This window comes from Sus scrofa, chromosome 13 (assembly GCF_054392235.1).
Source record: "Sus scrofa isolate SSC_HxYL_T2T_F1_AM1 chromosome 13, Sscrofa_HxYL_maternal_Yorkshire_Landrace_v2.0, whole genome shotgun sequence".
NCBI classification, from domain to species: domain Eukaryota; kingdom Metazoa; phylum Chordata; class Mammalia; order Artiodactyla; family Suidae; genus Sus; species Sus scrofa.
Window position 1 is genome coordinate 127,958,234 of NC_139395.1, and position 20,863 is coordinate 127,979,096.

General features: G+C 36.2%; 1 protein-coding gene across 48 annotated transcripts in view; it reads left to right on the top strand.

Moving 5' to 3' along the window:
- Positions 1-20,863, top strand: part of NAALADL2 (N-acetylated alpha-linked acidic dipeptidase like 2) — a 1,339,033-nt gene that overhangs the window by 388,366 nt on the left and 929,804 nt on the right. The window lies entirely within an intron of this gene.

Here is a 20,863-nt window from a genome sequence, read left to right on the forward strand (position 1 = left end):
CAGAGTTCGAATATCTCTTCAAACAAAAAAAGCAATCTCTCCCTTACAGTCTCAATGATAAAGTAACCCCACAGATAACTATGTAAAAATATACATGAAGGCTCATCACATTCTCAAGATTCATAAAATAAAATTATCCTGGGTAGGAGAGAATGCTGTTTTTTCCCTAATTTTTGAAACTGTAAATAAAATGTAAGAATGATCTGGCATCAGGAATAGGGGTAAGTGCTTTCTGAGCACTGTTATTTGCTGAGGAGAGGAAATTGTTTCTTGCATAATATCTGTGAAAACATGTACCACTGAGTGCCACATTGTTGTCTGTGACAATAGTGAGAGGCCACAGCTGGGTTGACAGGCGGGCAGTTACCTGGAAAAGGCCTTAAGCTGAGGTTTCTCCACAGGCTACCCTTGGGCATGTGAGGGACCTTTACCTGTTTTCTTTCAGGAAGGACAGGCAATTTCTACTTCTCCCTGGATTCTTATTAACAGGCAGGGCAGACTCTAGTCAGAATTGCGGGGGGGAAAAAAAAGGGAACAAATCTCTTACTCTCCAGCTATGTTCCTCATTCACTGAGTCATTCCTACCTCCTACCTCAGAAACTCAGACCCCTGACCTCTTCTTTCTCTCCTCCTCTTCCTTGGTCAAAACATGGCCAAGGCCACCTGCTTCTTTGTAAAGGATACAATATATTAACATAGCCTCAGAATTATTTGAATAAAAGGCACTCTGAAGTCAGTGCAGGAACAACCCTGTGAGAGGCAGTTTCTCTGAGTGGACCCTCCCCTGGGCTCTTTACCACACCCTCATCACCCAGGCTGCCTACTTAGCCACTCAGTTGTTTCCAAGCACCTTCTGATTACAGGCCTCCTTCTTCCCTCAGTTCTTAACTCTCTAGATCTAGGATATTCCTACTCTAAAGGCTACAAAACACTTAGAACTCAGTGCGAAAGATGTTTCTAAGTACAGAAGTGTTGACGAGACCCTTCGAATACAAGGTCATTTCTAGACAGCAGTCAGCAGAGAGGAGAGAATGCTTCACCAACCCACTGAAGGAGAATTTGGCTGTCAAGAGTTAGGGAAAAGAAATCTGTAGAATATTAACATTTTCAAGGTAAAGGGAGCTTGGAGGGCCTCAAGTTCAATATTTTACTTTGTAAAGTAGCAGAGATCCTTTGAAGGTGCAAATATTGTCCTTGGCGTCTCTGAAGCAGGTGCCAAAACCTCGGTCTCCACCCTAGCTGCCTAGAGCCTATAATTTTATGGAGGAATTTGGCATGTTATTTTCCAGGGGTATTTACTTTCCTATTTCAAGAAGGGAAATCAGGCTTATAAATACTTTCCATATTGACATCTTTAATTTCTATAGTTACAAGCTGGAGAGCATTGTCCAATATTCAGTCTAGCTATCATAGGATTGGTCCATCCAGGCTTGGGTTTTCTTCTTGATTCCGTAAAACTTACTTTGGCTTTTGAGTCATTTGTTTAACTTTCATCACAACCAGGAAGAGTTGGCTTGAAATTCCGTAGGCACATGCAACAAATGTTTCTCGTGATAGAGCCTTTTTTTTTTTTTAAATAAATTATACTTATTCTATCTTACTAAGAAAAAACATATCTAGGTGGGGAGGTGCCTTAGTGTCTGTGCTTCTAAGTTGCAGCCCAAGGGCAGCAGTACTGTATATACCCCAACCTGTTATACTGGTTTGGTGTGCATGTTTACTTTCTGTGGTGGAAAACATATCTCTGCATTTATCATCATAAACCATGCCTGTGAATGCCTTGAAGTCTTTCTAAAAGCCCAAGGAGGTCCTATCACTGTGTGAATTGTCCTGCCCACCCAATAGAAGTGTTTTTAAAATTAAAGTATAGTTGGTTCACTGGGAGTTCCTGTCGTGGTGCAGTGAAATGAATCCAACTGGGAACCATGAGGGTGTGGCTTCGATCCCTGGCCTCACTCAGTGGGTCAAGGATCCGCTGTTGCCAGGAGCTGTGGTGTCGGTCACAGATGCAGCTCAGATCTGATATTGCTGTGGCTGTGGCGTAGGCTGGCAGCTGTAGTTCTGATTGAACTCCTAGCCCGGGAATCACCATATGCCACAGGTATGACCATAAAAAGCAAAAAAAATTTAAAACTAAAAAAAAAAATAAAACTATGTTTGTTCACAGTGTTGTACCAGTTTCTGCTGTACAGTGAAGTGACTCAATCATGTGTGTATATACACATGTGGTATTATCCATTATTTTGTATCTCAAGAGATTGGATACAATTCCTTGTGCTATACAGCAGAATCTCATTGCTTATTGACTGTAAATGTAATAGTTTGCACATACACTAGCTCCAGACTCCCACTCCATCCTGCTCCCTCCCTCCTCCATCTTGTCAACCACAAGTCTGTTCTGTATGTCCGTGAGTCCATTTCTGTTTTGTAGGTAGGTTCATTTTAGATTCCACATATAAGTGATAACATCATTAAGTACTTATACAGACTTTAATAGCATTTTCAGTTAAGAGAGTTACAGGGAGCTCTTGTTTAACCTGTCAGTATTCCAGGAAGAAGGCTTTCCCTAGCTCTGAGTGAGAGGTTGGAACACTTGAAGATTTGAGATGCTTAGGAATTGAAATTTAGATATTGTGGTAACGGCATTTTGTTTTTTTGCCTTTTTTGGGGCCACTGTCGTGGCATATGGAGGTTCCCAGGCTAGGGATCTAATCGGAGCTGTAGCCACCTGCCTATGCCAGAGCCACAGCAATGCGGGATCTGAGCTGCATCTGCAACCTACTCCACAGCTCAAGGCAACGCTGGATCCTTAACTCACTGAGCAAGGTCAGGGATTGAACCGCAACCTCATGGTTCTTAATCGGATTCGTTAACCACTGAGCCACGACGGGAACTCCAGTAACAGGGCATTTTGGAGTTGAAACTTCTGGGAGCTCTCCTGGAGATCTTATAGTCTCAGGACAAAATCAAGCATGTTCAGAGGAAGTAAAATTGCAGAGAATGTCAAGGCACGAAACCCCAGGTGAGCCTGACCTAAGTGTGGTAGGCAAAAGTGCATGAGAAGTTGGCTTGGGGACTTCTCCCAAGTACAGCACAGAGAACCCTGGGGTGGGCAAATAAGATTAGGAGATGAACTCTAAAAGAAGATAAAAGAAATAGTTAAGGAAGGCAACATAGCTGTGCTGAGGAGCTCTTTTTCTCTTGTCTTTCTAGATGCAAGTAGGAACTGTGCCCTATTAGAAATAAAAGAGCGAGCCCCATATTTGAAGGGAGCATATGATAAAGGCAGTTAATAGCATGAAACTCAGTTAAAACCTGCTGTTGGGGGAAAAGGCAATTCTCAAACACTTTGAAATTTAGAGTTTGTTCCTAGACTTTGAAATGGTGTGAAAGTTTAATCCCCTTGATTTAAATGGTGTTTTATAGCACTGAAATTATTTCAAAGGGAAACATTTTAAATTGAGATTAAAGTCACTACAAAACCATCTTGAAGAAAAGGTGATACATACCTACAGGATGCCTCGATTGTTTAAACATTATTAATAATGCAATTAAAATGTGTTCCATATATTGAAAATGTTGGCGCTCTCTTTGAATCTGTTTCCTTTTTCTTAAATAAATGCAACAAGCGGTGTTGTAATAATCTGATGACTATACATGCATAAACACCATATAATTATTACATTGTATGCCTATTCTCTAGATTTTGGAAAGAGTTTAAACAAATGTAGCTAATTGAGTAGGATAGTAAGCCAACCTTTATATTGCAGTCAGCTTCAGTTTTTTTTGGGGGGGGTGGGGGATTATTAACCAAGCATGTACTTGACTTCTTATTGGAGAATATTACACTTGAGACATAAGTGTGGGGGAAATAAGCTACTGACAAGGTTGCAAAGAACATGTGATTAGGATGAAATACATAAAAGGACACTGAGCTTCAGCTGATCCTTTGAGCTTCTAAACTTTCTTCAGGAAAAAATATGGATAAGTACTTTTATTTGACAGGGTTCTTTTGTTGCTCTATTGATATATATGTTTAACCATATCTATGATTGGAAGGTGTATTTGTAAATACCATTATAATTAATTTTGAAATGCAATTCACTGTCCTCTTTAAACTTTTTTTGTTTGTTTGTTTTTTTAAGGCCACACTTGAGATATATGGAGGTTCCCAGGCTAGGGGTCAAATCACAGTTGTAGCTGCTGGCCTACACAACAGCCATGGCAATGTGTGATCCGAGCCACCTCTGCCACCTTAGCTCACGGCAATACTGGATCCTTAACCCACTGAGCAAGGGCAGGGATCGAACTTGCATCCTCACGGATGCTAGTTAGAGTCATTTCCATTAGCCATGACAGGAACTCCCTCTTTAAGCTTCTGACCAATGTAATCCAAATTGTGCATTGTGTACTAATAAAAACTGAGTGTAATATAGAGATAGGTATAAAATCTTATCTGCTAAAAGAGCCCAAAAGAATTGTTTTGAAAAATCAACTACTGATATTAATGCAATTAAATGCATGTTTGCAATAAACATGAAAAATATGTGCACATACATCTATTAAAAACACATTCACTTTTTCCATATGACTTCAGACCTTGGTGAATAATTCATTTCAAGAATTGATTAAACTTTCAAAACCATTCCATCTCAGTGACTCCTGCTTTTCTCAAAAGTGAGTTCCTTTGCAAATAGGGCATGAGAGGCAGAGAGGATTGAAGGGCCACTATGCTTTATTTTCTTCTTTGTTTATGGACACTTAATGCAATCAGAGATGAGTCCTATCTTCACCTAAATTATTCATAAAACTTGAAAAAATTTCATCACATCCACATTTCTTGGTGGTAGGTTTCAGAGATGGAAAAATCTATTTTGCCACAAAAGGGGGAAGTTGCCAATTCTTGGTGTTGTTATAACCACAGACACATATCTAGGAATTAATGGAGAAATCTAGGAATTCGTAGACAGTTTCACAGAGGAAATAAGACGTAAATTGATTCTAGCCAGAATAAATGGCAGAAGGAAGAAAGTCTTTTCTGACAAAATGAACAGCAGAGACATGGCGTAAAAATGATATCTATCCATGTACTTACTTGCTTTATTTTCCTCTCTTATTCAAAACAAAAAGGAGTTTCCAAAAATTACTAGAGTTGGCCCTTGAACAACATGGGTTTGAACTACAAAAGTCCATTTCTATGTTGATTTTTTTTCACTCAATACACACTACAGCACTACTCGGTCTGAGGTTGGATGAATCTGTGGATTTGGAATCACATATTCGGCAGGATGGAGGCCTACTCTAAAGTTATCCATGCATTTTCAGCAGTCTTGGGCAGGGGAGAAGTTGATGCCCCAACCGCTGGGGTCACTGTATTTTGCAATAGGCTGCAAATAAGTAAACATAATTTTAAAAAAAGGATAAAATAATATAAGTTAAAATTTGTATACAATATATGTGCCGGCGTATTCTAAACAGCTACCAAACAAGTAAGAAATTTACTTTCAAGCTTCCTAGCAGCCAAAAGATTTATGGTGTTTAAAACATACAAAAATGTGGCAGTTTTTCAAGAAAGGTATGGATTGCTTGATTAGATATGGTGATAGAAATCAAAGTAATTTCTATAGATGACATGAAACAGACCTAACTAGAAGGATTTTTTTTTTAATTAGGCAACACTGAGACATAAAGTTAAAATAATTATAAAGAAAATAGTATTATTTAAGTCATTGCAGAATCTTGACATGGGTGTATGGGTGACTTCCTTTGAGTTTCGTTTTTTTTTTTTTTTTTTTTTTTTGCTTTTTAGCACATCCTTGACATATGGAGGTTCCCAGCTAGAGGTTGAATTGGAACTACAGCTGCCGGCCTATGCCATAGCTACAGGAACGCAGGATCCAAGCCGCCTCTGCAACCTGCATACACCACAGCTCATAGCGACACAAGATCCTTAACCCACTGATTGAGGCCAGGGATCAAACCCGCAACCTCATGGTTACTAGTCCAATTCGTTTTTGATGCACCACAATGGGAACTCTGTTTTTTTTTTTTCCCTTAGAGTTTCTTAAACTGATGCACTGTCCTATCAGACAGTTGTCAGAAAAAAAAATGCAGAAAAAAATTTAAACATATAATCTGAAAGTAAAAATGGAAAAAAACCAAAATAATTAAGAAATATAGACTTTATAAGACCTAAGTTTCCATGATTTAAATACTCACACTATTAAATTTCAGGATATAAAAATAGGTCATTTTGAAAATTAAATTGCTATATATACTGTATAAGCATATGGTGTTAAGCAAGTGTCTCTCCCAGAATGGATTTTATATGGGTGTTGTGTGTAAATGTTGGCTAATGAAGGGTTCAGAACAGCCACTGTGACAGGTTTGATGTTGGCGTAGTGGGTGTTAGGTGGGGTAGGAATAGAGGGTTAGAATAAAGAATAGCACATTGGTATTGATAATATTCATGTTGTATTACAAACATACTTTTAAAAGCTTTAATCTGTGAACTTCAAGTGCTATGAGGTAATAATGTTGCCTTAAGTTTTTATTTTTTATACAAATAAATATACTTTGGGGATAAAATGAAAAAAATTTAATAAGAAAATGGTATTTTTTTAATTCTTGAAAAAGTTCTCATCAGTTTCAAGTTCATATTTTATATTCTTTCAGTTTATTATTTTACCTCCATGGATTTCTTATAGCCATCTTTTTTTCTAAATTAGAAAACATAATATTACCTATATTTTCAGGAGTTAGTAATTGCTAAATTATATTTATCAAAATATTTTTACATGACATAATTCACAATAACTTGGCTAATGTTCTGGAAATGTAGTCTTCACATGAAATTTTCATTTTCATAATTTGGTTCATCAGAAAATAATTTCTTTTCATAATCAAATAAAGAAAAAAGTAATATTCGTTGGGTGCTGAAATTAAGTGGAAATTTACTGAAATTATTTGAATCTCACAACAGTCCCAACCTTCTCTCTCTTCCTCCAGCAAATATACTAAGCTGCTTTCCCACTAGGACTTCTACCTGCTGGCAATGTCTGTTGAACGTCCTATGGTTTGTTCCATATTGTCATTAAATCATCAGATTATTTATCATCTCAGTGATACCTTTTCTTGTCTCTCAAACTAAAGCAGCCTATCTGTCTTAATGCCCGATTTTAAATATCTTACCATGATCCATTTCCTTTTTTGGGGGAGTATATTTGTTTGTTGCCCATTTCCCTAGCAGAAAACTCAAAGTATTTGTGCATAGTCAATTTACATTTGTTTTAACATGAAAATTAGTTGAGCATAAAGTAGCAGTCACTGAACATGGTAAACACAAAGCAGAATAAAACAAGAAGCTTTAACCAAAAAAAAAAAAAAAAAAGACAAATAAAAAAGTCTAAAATTGAAAGAGAACTTTTTCCAAAATGATAGTTGATGTAGAGTCTCTATTCTAGGATATTGGGAGCTGAGTATTATTCATTTTCATTTTCTCTAGTTCTGTGGTAAGTATCTTTGGATAGAGTTTACTAAATAAGTTCTCAGAGAGTCCAAGTATGAGATGATTATTATGGTGGTGTTGATGGGAGAAAATATTTATTAAGTATATACTGTGTGCCAGGGACTGTTTCAAGTGTTCAACACTTGGTTATTTAATCTTCACAACCATTCAATGAGGATTATATGCTCCATAAATATAAACATAATTATATGACTATATTTTCCTTACATTTTCTTTTATTTTTCTTCAACTTTATTTCTAGTTCTTCCTCATCATTGTCCATCATTGCATAGTGATGGAGATCTGAGTTCATATGATGATGGGATTTGACAAAAAGAAATAAATTTGAGAGCTACTTGTGGTCAAATTGGTGTTTGCTTGTGTTGAATAAGAAGGAGGAAAAAGTTGGGAAAACTGGGTTCCTGGCTTAGGTGACAGAAAGAATTGTACTGTTAACTGATTTAGGAAGTGTAGGAGGGGTAATAGTTTAGGGGAGAGGTATATAATGAGACTGCTTTAAACAAAATGATTTTAAGCTATAAATTTATTTATTTATTTGTCTTTTAGGGCCATACCAGCAGCATATGGAGGCTCCCAAGCTAGGGGTCCAATTGGAACTGTAGCCGCCAGCCTACACCACAGCCATAGCAACTCGGGATCTGAGCTGTGTCTGCAGCCCACACAAGAGCCCACAGCAATGCCGGATCCCCAACCCACTGAGTGAGGCTAGGGATCCAACCCACATCCTCATGGATGCTAGTTGGGTTTGCTCACTGCTGAGCCATGACAGGAACTCCATAAGATATAAATTTAATTGATGAAAATGTCTAGGACTTAAATTGTGAAAGTGAGACTAGACCTTGAGAGAGAGAACTAGGGTGGAATAAAGGGGTTGGAAATTATTAAAGCTTAAGTCTTAGGTGACATTTTGCATAGATGAGATTGTACAAAAATAGGAGTTAAAGAAAGAAGAGAAGATGACAGAGTCTAGAAAACACTGACATGTAATCTGAGCAGAAATGAAGGAAACTGAGATGGGGTCATGGGAGAGAGAAAAGATAGGGAAGATTTTTCAGGGAAAGGCACAGTAGGAATTTCTTTTTAAGAAGAGTAAGATAAATCAAATGATGAGATCATCATAGAGCTAGGATTTGGTGATTCAAGCCTGGAATTAAGATGAGACATGAGGAAGAAGCCATTTGAGAATTATCAGGAATGAGGTGAAAGGAGAATACAAAATTATAAGGAGCTTAGAATAGTAGACATTCAATAATGGGGAACTGACCATTGTTAGGGAGTAGGAGAAAGTGAACAAAGGAGGCAGTTGTATCACAGCAGTTCTGAGGTAAATATAATGTTCAGTTTTTGCAAAGGAGGAAACACTGTCAGTGAGGGAGAGGATGAAGGTACTAAAATAGAAAGAGTGCATCCAATGAAGATAAGAACTTGGATTGTTCGAACAACTTTTAAGAACAGGAGGGCAGCTTTCTTTCTCTAAGGAGGAATGAGGAATGGCAGATTCCCTGCATTAGAGAAAAGAGCGTATGATGGATGCCAGTGGCCTGCATCTTTACAGTAAAGGATGAGTTCACCTAGCCAAGAGTTAGGGTGGGGCTGTGTGTGGGGTGCTGAGTCCATAAAAGTAAATAAAAGGATTGGCCAGAAGTTGCTCAGTGAAGTTAGACAGAAGAGCTTTGTCAGTGAATGTGGGAAAGCAACAGGAAAAAAAACGCAGGCTGATTCAGGTAGTTTTCATAGAGACATGAGTGAGTTTATGGGAGGGTGAGTGTGTGTGTGTGTGTGTGTGTGTGTGTGTGTGTGTGTGTGTGTGTCTTGTCTGCAGATTTAGCTTGAGATTGTTATTCTGGAATACTTAGGCTTCATCATTTACTACCACTCAATAAGCCTACTCCAGCTCGTGATCTTCAGATACCATGCTGCTATCCTACAGCAGAATTAGAAAAGAGAGCATACCTCATTACAAATCTATCCAGCTCTTGAAGAGTGATGGAACACCCAGACCTGACTGCAAATCAACTTTTATGGTAGCATCTTCTTATCTATGTAACATTTGAAAAGCACCTATATTTACACTTTCCATAGAGCATGAGTGTGATGGCCGTATGGGCCTTTGGAATGAGGCGATGCACTTCCACTTGACTTTGAAGAAAGCAAAATAAGGTTGGGATCAGTTTTCATTCACTCAGTGATGTCAAGACTCTTAGATAATTAGTAATTCCCATCAGGGTTAGCATGATCATGTTATTATCATCACTAATGATAGTGAAAGAAGTAATATAATTGGATATTTAATAAATACCAGTAAGGGACAAAATTAGAATTAAATTTAGGACATATCAGGCTCTATTACTTCTTAACTGCTACATTCCCTAGGAGTACCTGAAACTAGAACACACCCTCACACCATGCACAAAAATAAACTCCAAATGGCTGAAAGACTTAAATATACGACAGGACACCATCAAACTCCTAGAAGAAAACATAGGCAAAACACTCTCTGACATCAACATCATGAATATTTTTTCAGGTCAGTCTCCCAAAGCAATAGAAATTAGAGCAAAAATAAACCCATGGGACCTCATCAAACTGAAAAGCTTTTGCACAGCAAAGGAAACCAAAAAGAAAACAAAAAGACAACTTACAGAATGGGAGAAAATAGTTTCAAATGATGCAACTGACAAGGGCTTAATCTCTAGAATATACAAGCAACTTATACAACTCAACAGCAAAAAAGCCAATCAATCAATGGAAAAATGGGCAAAAGACCTGAATAGACATTTCTCCAAGGAAGATATACAGATGGCCAACAAACACATGAAAAAATGCTCAACATCGCTGATTATAAGAGAAATGCAAATCAAAACTACCATGAGATACCACCTCACACCAGTCAGAATGGCCATCATTAATAAATCCACAAATAACAAGTGCTGGAGGGGCTGTGGAGAAAAGGGAACCCTCCTGCACTGCTGGTGAGAATGTAAACTGGTACAGCCACTATGGAGAACAGTTTGGAGATACCTTAGAAATCTATACATAGAACTTCCATATGACCCTGCAATCCCACTCTTGGGCATCTATCCAGACAAAGCTCTACTTAAAAGAGACACATGCACACGCATGTTCATTGCAGCCCTATTCACAATAGCCAGGACATGGAAACAATCCAAATGTCCATCGACAGATGATTGGATTTGGAAGATGTGGTATATATACACAATGGAATACTACTCAGCCATAAAAAAGGATGACATCATGCCATTTGCAGCAACATGGATGGAACTAGAGAATCTCATACTGAGTGAAATGAGCCAGAAAGACAAAGACAAATACCATATGATTATCACTTATAACTGGAATCTAATATCCAGCACAAATGAACATCTCCTCAGAAAAGAAAATCATGGACTTGGAGAAGAGACTTGTGGTTGCCTGATGGGAGGGGGAGGGAGTGGGAGGGATCGGGAGCTTGGGCTTATCAGACACAACCTAGAATAGATTTATAAGGAGATCCTGCTGAATAGCATTGAGAACTATGTCTAGATACTCATGTCGCAACAGAAGAAAGGGTGGGGGAAAAAACTGTAACTGCAATGTATACATCTAAGGATGACCTGACCCCCTTGCTGTACAGTGGGAAAATAATAAAAAAAAAAATAAAAGAGCTACTTAAAAAATAAAAATTAGACTCTGGAGTGCCCATTGTGGCTCAGAAGTAATGAACCTGGCTAATATCCATGAAGACTCAGGTTTGATCACTGGCCCCATTCAGTGGATTAAGGATTTGGCATGGAGGTCACTGATGTGTCTCGGATCTTGCATTGCTGCGGCTGTGGCACAGGCTGGTGGCTACAGCTGTGATTCAACCCCTACCCTGGGAACTTCCATCTGCTACGGGTGCAGCTCTAAAAAGAAAAAAGAAAAATTAGACTGTCCAAAGAGAATGTTTCACATATTTCTACTTATATCCACATGCAAAAATTAGTGAATGTTAGTTTTTAGTACTGAAAGTCCATTCTCTAGCTGATTTATCTGCTTTTCTGTAATACTATATTTTACAAAAACTCACCTAACTTCATGTATACAAACAATGTTTTCTGTTTGGCTGCATCATGATTCCTCTTGCCCAAACTCCCCTCACATCCTTATGATATTTTCATCATACCATACATTCCTGGCACTTTTATTGAAGGTGATAAAGGCTCTGAAGAAGTAGTTTGAAGTAAATGGGTTCTACTAAATTCAAGAATGTTTTGACCATTAACCTTCAGTTTGAAGTGTTAGATGACCACAAACTAGTATAAAGGAATATAAATTTACTTCTATAAAATATACTTTAAAGAGGTTTTTAGACAATTGATGCTTTGCTGATCTAGGGGATATTTCCTCTTCAGTGTTTCTAACTGAACAAATTACATGTAAAAGCCATAAACTCCTTTATGTTATCCATAAACATAATAAAAAATGTTGCACCACATAACTTTGACTTAGTCAATAATTCTAGGCTTAGCCTTAGGGTTTGAAGAGAAAATTATTCCTGTTACACATTTTAATTATGCTATAAACTTTGGGAAATAGCTATTGATCTTCAACATATGGCGTCAGAAAGTTGTTTCTTTCTTGTTCTGTAGCCAGTGAAAGTATGCCATACAGACTAAAATTGAAGAATTTCAGGGAAATTCAAAGTGCAGTAAAGGATATATTTTTATTGTATTTGACTCCCTTAAATATTAAGAGATTTCAAGATTGTCTACTTGAAATGTCTTTTTGCTAGAAACTAGGAACAACTGAGTTAACAAATATTTTACCTTGTTTTAAGAAAAAGCTATTAACTATGGTTCTCTTGATTATCTTTAATATTTTAATATAGAAATAAGAGCGCCTAATCAGAATTTTTTTTAAAACTTAGCATGTTTAAGATTCTCCAGAATTTATGGAGTAATGAATATTGTGATCATCACTTTAGAAGTAATTATTTCACAGTTTTTTTTATTATTATTATCAAATCAGTAAAATGGGTAAAACCCTCCGTTCTGCTGAAATTTAGGAGGTATCTAATATCTGTGATGATGACGATGATGACAATGATCAAGAAGAAGAGGAGTGGGAGGAAGAGGAGGGGGGAGGGAGGAAGGGGGGAGGGAGAGGGAGAGGAGAAAAGGGAAGGAGGAAAGGGAAGGAAGAGGAAAGAAAAGTTAGGACATGAGGAACTTTTAGTAGAGGAGCTGGCATTGCTTTAAACACTTTATATACATGGCCAGATTTAAGCCTTCCATCTGCCATGTAAGTATGGATCCTCGTTTTCCCATTTTACAGAAGGCTCAGCCAGGTTAAGTAACTCTCAGGATTATATAAGAACAAAGTGGTAGAGCTGAGATTTAAACCCAGGTCTGTCTGACTTATGTAATGATATGGGCTCCTTATTGCCATTTTCAGCAAGTTGAAAATTCTTTCAAGTTTAGAGCATTTAACTGAAGTAGATTTATATTTAAATTTAAATATATAAAATTTAATACTATGCATTTGTTCATTCAACAATTATTTATTGATTTATGATTATATACCAGACATAGTGTTAGGAGCTACTGAAACTAAATTCAGTGAGTCATGGACAACAGCAACTCATAGTCTGCTATGGGAGACAGTACGCAGTAATATAAAAAGGATAAAAAGCTTACATGTGCATACATGTGTGTATGTATACATTTGTGAGTGTGATTTTCAGAGCTCTCTGATGAATATTCTATAATCAAACCTGCTTGAATTTCAGAATCTAATTAGAAGTATGGATATTTCACTTTGATACTATGACAGCTTGTTTGGTCAGTTTGGGGGCCATAGTATCTTTGTGCCTCCAGCCATTAAATTTGCTATTTTGGAAGCATCAGCAAGGACTCCGTTTTGACTTTTCTTACCACAGGGCAACCCCTCCCTCCTCACAATAGGTACTAATGAGTAGTAATATACATCCCTTTCCCATTTCTTCCCCACCCATCTCTTTCTGACCTGCAATGTGATTAAATCCATTGGTTAAATAATCTGTTACATATTCTATACATATAATGCTGTTAATAGTGGCTCTGGATGCAGTGGTTAGCCCTAATCTATTTAATTTAGTTTTATATAAAATATAAAAGTAAAACTCAAAATATAACTTTGGAAACATAAAATATAAGTCTGTATTTCTTTATGAAGCAAAGTGCTATTTTCTCCAACTGTGCTTTAATTTGGTTTCATTCAGCTTCCACTGAAATTTTGCACATGTTAAGGATATAATCTAGTAAAGATAGGTTATGGGAAGTAAATTTTTAGCCATGGTAGATATAAGCAAGATTTTCAAACCCAAATTTATTTTTTGTTTTAATCTTAGACATTAAAGAGAAAAGCTAATGATAGGTTCAGAATTTCTCATCCACTTTATAACTTTCTCCAAGGATACATAATAAGTATGCTGGTTCAGTGGCTTTGAACAAACACTAGTCATGGGATTTAGGCATTTATAATAGTACATGTTTTTAAAAGAAAATGTGGACGCTACTATATGCAAGATACCGATCTTGGAAATTTTATTAAGTCACCTCACTTCATTCTCTCAACAATATCTAAAGCTATTATTAGCTTTTAGATTACTCTGTGTGTACAAGTCATCTTGACTGGAAGCAAATGAATGGAAAGAAAGGAGTTTAAGTAGAGAGGAGATATTTGATTCCTTCTTGAAGAATGAAGAGTTCTCCAGCCAAATAAGTGTACTTGAGGGATAAGAAATCAGTTATTCTTGCTAGCATGACTACTGTGTTTGTAGAATTTCAAACACTGGTTTATAGTACTTGCCCAATAAACATAAGTTACTAGAATGCTGACTTTTTATGGGCTGGCATAAAATATGTTTGCAGCTCACTGATTACAGTGGAGTTTTAAGGCTACCTAAATTGTAAACAAAGTAGATGGTAGTATGCTCTTTTTACTTTAGCTCAGCCTATGTGGGCCTATATAGTCAAGGCTTTGTGCCCATTGACCAGATTACACATGAGCACATGTAAACATGTCAAAGATGTTGACCATAGTTTAGGTGAGCTACTTTTCTTGGAAAGCACCAGATTTTCCTCACAAATTTGTTCTTATATGAGAACAGAAGAGAACAGTCTCCCCTACTGGTACTTAATATGCCAAGTTAAAATACTTACATAGTGGCCAAGAAGGCAGCCTGGGGATTTCCTGGCCCTCCTTCCTGCCAAATTGACAGGTTGCATTGCAGCAGGTGCACAGCAAAGCGATTAAGAATGTCCAGGTTGACAAAACATGTGTGATATAACTGCAAGCATTTTATATGAATGACATGTCATGGCAAGGACCGGCCTCAAGAAATTATACCTGGTGTTCTGGGGTTTGAGGACAATCTATATGCATATAAAAGCATCATTGAGAAGGTGAAGCTTAGGAAAAATAACCTTGACAAGGAGTCTACATAAACAAAGTACATTGCAATGTAAGGTATATTTTTTGCTACTTAAATATTTTACAAATGTCCTATTTATATGAGTAGATGCAATAAGCATCTGTCTTGGGTGATGTGATTTTTTGACTGCTGAGTAACTCATTCAGCTGCCAGGAGGACCGAGAGTCTGGTTTGTTAAAATTCATGGTGGGAAAAAAATCCGATGTCATCCAATTCATTTTAAGAACACAGTTAGCCCTTGGTATCAACCTTTCCACTTCTAGGATGCCTGATTTATGTTGCATGTAATAAAATAACTTCAATATGAGTGTCAGAGCCTTTCTCACTAATTTTCAAAAATGATCAAAAATGAAGCATGAAAAAAGTGTATTTTAGATGATAAGTAAAATAACTGTTCACTGTGTATATACACACAAGCATATGCATAAAACTTAAGAGAATACGAACTTCCAGAAAATTTTCCATAGACTACTAGTTGACAGACCCCCTAGATTAAGGATTTCTGTGTTCGTGTATGTTTTATAAGAGACAAGGTAAGTATATTTCCTCAGATTTTCAAAGGAATTCATAATCTAAACAGCAGTAAAATGATTTCTAAAATTATTTTTTCCATCAGAAATTGTGTAATTCACTTTATGTCCTAATATATTCCTGTTAAGACTTACTTTCTTCTAGAGAAATAGAAATATGGCTTATAATCTAAGGAAAAATAATTCTATGCCCCCTAATTTATGACTAAAGTAACTATGATTTTCAGTATAAAAACTATAATAGCAAAGAATTTTCTGAACTTCTTGATCATCATTTAAAAGCAATTTCAAATTAAAGTAATATATTGTCAGTGAGGATTAAGTTGGAGTATTATTTTCCTATTTTTAATTTTTCACAGACCATTTAAACTATATGTGAAACTTCTATCTATATTTCTATTATAGAGATAAATGCTTAGAAGAAATAAGTACAGTGCTATATTAATAAAATAGTGTTATATTAATCATAACTATATTAGTAGTTAGTTTTTAAGTTCCCTTTCACTAATCCACTTAATATGGATTAAAGTGGAATCTTATAATTTTTTGGAAAAAATAAAAAGTATATTTTGTGACTTGTCTAAACACCTAATATTTTAACCAGATTTGTTTCCATCGTGAAAGTTATAATGTATACTATGTATTCATTTTAATGTACTTGGATATTAATAGCACAAATAATTTAGATTATTGATTTTACTCTGACTTGTTTGATACATTTTCTTTCTAATGTGGCTAAATACCCTCTAGTCTTTTCCCTCTCTTCTCCTCCTGTCATATAACCTTTTTAAGATACTTTGGCATAAAATGATCCAATAAAATTCTTCACAGTAAATGGGTATATTGGCAGTGGTGGAGTTGAAGGCATAAGTGGGAGATATATTTTTGTATGATAGCACTTGCTCTGTATCCTTAAAAACATGACATTGATGACATCTGTTGAGATTATAAGGTTACTAAGGTCTTGGTCAATCCTACTTCTTAAATTTTCACTGAGACATACCTGAAATTTTACAGCCTGGAGATCTTTATTGCTAAACAAATTTTATGGACTATGTTAATGATTTGTTATTTTCCTCTGTTTTATTGTATTTTTAACAACCATCTTTTGTAGGATGGTCTGAAGAGGGGCGTCTCTGGATTGTGGTCTTAGATGTGTGCTGTTTTAGTCAGCTTGGGCTATAACTAAATGCCATAGGCTGGGTGCCTTAAACTGGGTGAAGTCCAAGATCAAGGTGCCTGCAGATTCAGTGCATGGTAAGAGTCTTCTTCCTGGCTTGTAGATAACTGCCTTCTCCCTGGCCCAGAGAGAGAGTTCCCATCTCTATACTACTTCATATAAAGACATTAATCCCATCATGGGAATCCTGCCCCCTCGAAGTTATATAAGTCTAATTACCTTCCAAAGATAGTACCCACATGCAAATGCCATCATATTGGGGCTTTGGGCTTCAAGGAATGAATCTGGGGGACACAAACATTCAGCCCATAACTTGTGCCCATTCCAGCCAATGACTTAGATGCTTACCCTTCAGCTCTACTTCATATACTTTTCATCTTTTTCATTTCTTTCCCTCCTTTCTTGAACAGACTTTATAACTTGGCAATTCAGTACAATAGTTAAAAAAAAAAAAAAAAGAAAAACTATGAGGTTGACTAATGCATTTTTAAAGCTAAATTAAATTGGTATACAGTTACCTTGGGTCGAGTCTTCCTTTCATAAACCAGCATGTAGAGTAAATAGAGATCATCTCAGTCTGCTCAGTCTTCAGCCCTGCCCATATTAGGCATCTGGGAAAAAGTCCCTTCACCCCCACAAAAGAAAAATCAAACACCAAAACCAAAGAAAATCATCATTTTGTATACAACTATTTAGTTCCAAGACTTTTCGTTGCCTTTAAACTTTGTTTTTTAGGATTCATTTTATTATAAATACATTTTCCTTAGGTTAAAGAGCTGTAAGTTTTAGTGTTGATAGCTAAGTAAGTGTTTGAATATGTGTAAGGTGGGATATAAATTTGAATTGTTAAGTAGAAATGCAAGGGGAGGTGGTACAAAGACCAATAGATCATAGCTACCAAGCAAGAGATTTTAGTTAAATATAAGGAAGAACTTTTGTATAGTTTGGTATGGTCTTGTTTTTTTCCTCATTAGAAGATTAGAAATTTGCTAACATAAAACAGTGAATTACTTAGAAACAAGTATAGTCCTGCATAAGTTGAATTACCACCACTAGGGATCATATAGAGGAGACTCATAGAGTTATGGATAATGATGTTTTGGGGTCTTTCTAAAACTGAGAGTGGTCTATTTAAATGTTAGGTTTTATGTATTTACATAAACATATGTATTTTTATGTTTTATTTACTTAAATACATGACAGGAAATGAACTTAAAGAAAAACACAACATGATATACCAGACCCTCACATTTAGTATCTGATTTTCCAGTTAACTCTGGATATATAAAGAAGTGATTGATATCTAGGTAAAACCCAACACAATCTTCAAAAATCAACAAATTTCATAAAGCACTTTGAGGGTGAGCAGTATTTCAATGACGAAAGACAATGCTTGAACTGAGAATGTAGTAAATTATTTATTGACAAGTTGAGAACTCAGATGAAGGATTTCTATGTATTTAATTAGTGCAAATATTTTTTTCCAAGTAAATCTTTTTTTTTTTTAATTTGTTTGTACCTTAATGGGCCTAGCCTCTGAGATTTAGGCAAAGAGCTGAATTATTGTCCTCTTGGAAAATGTATGGTCTAGCCAGCTAAAACTGCTTAACATTGCATGAGAGAACATGCTCCTGTGAAAAATTGCAAAAAACCTACATGTTCTGGATTAGATTTTTAAGAGCATCTTATTTCATAGGTTTTGCTTTCTGTGGTCAAGTGTTTTATGTTACTATACCTAGTATCTATGATGATTGTTTAATCCATTTATGAGGGTGGAATGACTCTTTAGCCTCCTTGAAATGTTTCCTTCTGGCAGTAGCTCCGTATCAGTTCTGCTGTTCACTTCTTTCTGCCCCTGCACACTATAGCAAGCAAAAGCTAATTCTGATTTTTTTTCCTTACCTTCCCCCAATCCCCACTCTTCTGCTATGCATTAAAGACATCATATCTGATATCTGACTCTCTCATAATTAATATGTCTCAGAAGACACATAAGATAAAAAATGACCCCTTAGATGAAAGAGGATTCATGCATTTATCTGTCATTTTTATTAAAAAAAAAAAAAAAAACATGTAAAGAATAGAACTCCATGTGCCAATGTCATGCTTTCCTTCAAGACTTCTGTGGCTTTTGATGTTTATGTAAAATTCTGTATTACTATCTTGCTTCCACCCCAATAAGCCATATTTAGCTAAAGTTATTTTATGTAGCTATGCATGAGAAATATTTTATAGCTTTCCCAGCACAGGACAGGCCAAAAGAGCATTAGGGTTTTTTGGTTGGTTGGTTGGTTTTGTTTCGTTTTTGAATTTGTAGAAGCATAGATAGCCTTCCAGCACATAAGTTGAACTTTCAGGTTATTTTATGTAAAGCCCTCTATATTTACAAATATGTTTACTATTTCCATATATATATATATATATATATATATCTCCTTCTTTATTTTTTCAGCTTTTTAATAGGGCATGCAGAGTAAGTAAGATAAATCCATTTTGTTAAGGAACATGTTTTTGACAGTTTTCATTGCAAAGATAAAGAATAAACCCAATTTTTTTCCTTCTTAATCTTGTCAAAGCAAGATTTCCAAGTTAATCCCCTTTACTGTAGACTAGCACAATATAGTCTTCAATCTAAAAGCAGAAAGAATCAGGTCCTTATTTTTAATGAACTTATCTTTAATATTTATGTACTTAAGTGGTTTAAGTGGTATATAACATTTGTATATTGGTTATAATCTTATAACATGATTTTTTTTGTTTTTAGGGTTTTTTTGTTGTCTGTCTGTCTTTCTTTCTTTCTTTCTTTCTTTCTTTCTTTCTTTCTTTCTTTCTTTCTTTCTTTCTTTCTTTCTTTCTTTCTTTTTCTTTTTTTTCCTTTGTCTTTTTAGGGCCGCACTGAGGCATATGGAAGTTCCCAGGCTAGGGATCAAATCAGAGCTACAGCTGCTGGCCTACACCACAGCCACAGCAACCAGAACTGAGCTGCATCTGCAACCTATACCACAGCTCTTGGCAACACCAGATCCTTCAACCCGCTGAGCCCAAGACCAGGAATCCAACTTGCATCCTCATGGATACTAGTCAGATTCCTAACCTGCCAAACCATGATGGGGACTCCTGGTTTTTCAGTTTTAGTATCTCTGGATTTTTTTTTCTCCTGAGGCAAACCCTTCATAAATAGTTTTGAAGTATAAATTATTTTCTTTTCTATGTGATTTCGAAATTTCTAGGTATTAAATTTTTATCAATATAGTGATATATTCTTGATGCTTACTTGCTTCAAAAGAATTTTAAAATCTCTATAAAATCAAGTAAATAAGAAATGAATCATAATTCTCTTGGCCTTGTTTCTCATCCCATCAGCTATGGCCCTATTTTTTTTTTTACTTCCTTGTAGCCAAACTCCTTTAAATAATTGTCCTTGTTTGTTACCTCTTGTTTCTCTCTTCTTATTTTGTCTTAAGCCTATTCTCATCAGACATATTCTCAGACCATTCACCAAAACTACTCTTATCAATAACACTAATTACCTTTGTTTCTTAATCTGTTGGTTAGCTATTAATCCATACCCTACTTGATATATGAGAGCATTTGACAGTGATGCTCCTTCCTCTTTCCATCCCTGGCCTTAGCTTACCACACTCTCTTGGTTTCTCCAGCAGCTCCTCGTCAGTCTCTTTGGCCAGTTTATCTACGTATACCCACTCTGTTAATGTTGTGGTGATGCAGGTGATCAGTCCCTTGGTCCTCTTGAGAGATCTCATATCAGCCGTATGTTAACAACTCTCAACTTCCCATTTCTACTCTTGACCTTTCTTCTAAACCCTAGACTCATATGGGCGATTATGTACCCAACATCTCTACCTGGATATGTAATAGATGTCTCAAATTGTGCTACACTTCTGACAGTCTACCCTGGACCTGTTTGGTATTCCACATCTTGTTAGCTAGTGACTCCATTCTTATGGTTCTTCAACCATAAGAAACAAAAAGCATAATAGAAACACAAAAATCCCTTTTTTAAAATACCTTTACAGCCTACATTTAATCCATTAGGAAATGCTAATATCTCTGCCTTCAAAATACATCCAGTTTGACTACTTCACATCCACTAATACCACTGTGGTCAATTACCAGTATCTCTTATTTGCAAATTTCACTACTGTCAT